General features: G+C 39.1%; 1 protein-coding gene across 1 annotated transcript in view; it reads right to left on the bottom strand.

Moving 5' to 3' along the window:
• The window catches only part of LOC105626645 (lachesin-like), a 20,796-nt gene that overhangs the window by 17,564 nt on the left and 1,701 nt on the right, over nt 1-1,531 (bottom strand). The window lies entirely within an intron of this gene.

Here is a 1,531-nt window from a genome sequence, read left to right on the forward strand (position 1 = left end):
ACACACACACACACACACACACACACACACACACACACACACACACACACACACACACACACACACACACACACACACACACACACACACACACACACACACACACACACACACACACACACACACACACACACACAATAAATATAATACAAATTATTTTCTATAGATAATACAATGAAAGCTTTCGAGTTTTTGGTAGAAAAAGAAATTGAAGAGCAAGTATCATAATAACATATTTAGACGACAATGCCACATGCACAGATAATAGCAAAATATTAAAAAATATTAAATTTACTATCAATTTATGAATTTCAATCTTTCATCATCGATAAATGACAAGCAAAACAACGCATTTTTGTAACGCGTTATGTGTCGCCCTTTCCAATCTCACCGGATATCACGACGATGTGATCATGTCGCGCGCGTCGCGCTTGGAAAAATACGATGCGCTGCGAATGTTCGAAAAAAGGGAACGAAAGAATGAATGCGCTTGGCATCGTCGACGAGCAGTGTCTCGCGGAATGCACAGCCGCGATTCGCCACCATAGAAGTGCATGCATGAGTGAACAGCATGCTGTCGATTAGATATTCAAGACGGGGGTCGAGGATGGGTATAACATCTCTCTCGGTCTTTCACCTCCACGCCCTTCAGTCGGCCTGGAAGAGTAGAAAGCCATATTCTCGTATCGAATTCTTGTATGCATTCATGCAAGAAGAGCGATAAATGGAAAAATTCTTGAATCTCGCAGTTGTAATCCGAACACCCGCGCGGCCATTCTCCCCAGTTTTCATGGGGTTGGTTTTACGATTACCATGGATTGGCCGATCTGCCCTAGCCGTGCTCGCGCACTTTGCCCCCCTTCAATCTTTTCCCTCCTTTCTCTATGCTTTCGTTCCGCTCTCTTTCCCACTCGACCCTTGCCGACCTTTTTATTAACTACTTAAATTTAATTTTCGCTTCATTGGAAAAAAAGCTGCAAAACTCCTCTGGAAAATGTTGTAGATTTATCAGAAGTAATAGTCTCTGATGAAGAAATAATAGTCACTGCTAGATAAAATATATTTTAATTCAAACAATCGTTATACTCACAGTACAACTATTGTTATACTGGCATTTTTTTATTTATATAATTTTGTTCCTAAGATGTCTTTTCTTGCTCTTCTTTGTAATGTTTTAATTAAATTGCTTCTCTTCTTTCGTATGACGTATAATATTCAGATATTTTAATTCCAAAATACGAAATAATGGAAAATTTCATTAAGGGAAAGTAGATCTTCTGAAGGGTTCAAAGCATTTGTAGCGCAACTGCATTTCTACTCTATTTTCCTCTAGTCTCTTATTCTTCCTTTCTCTCTAATGAAAGGACTCTAATTTTACGTTTAATTTTTCATAAAAGTAAGTTCTTATAAACGGCAAAACGTATGCGTAAAGTTCGTTCGCACGTATGAGCACATGAGAGTGAGTGAGTGAGTGAGTGAGAGAGAGAGAGAGAGAGAGAGAGAGAGAGAGAGAGAAGACGAAGAAGAAAAC

Source organism: Atta cephalotes (genome assembly GCF_000143395.1).
Source record: "Atta cephalotes unplaced genomic scaffold scaffold00005, whole genome shotgun sequence".
In the NCBI taxonomy this organism is placed as follows: Eukaryota; Metazoa; Arthropoda; class Insecta; order Hymenoptera; family Formicidae; genus Atta; species Atta cephalotes.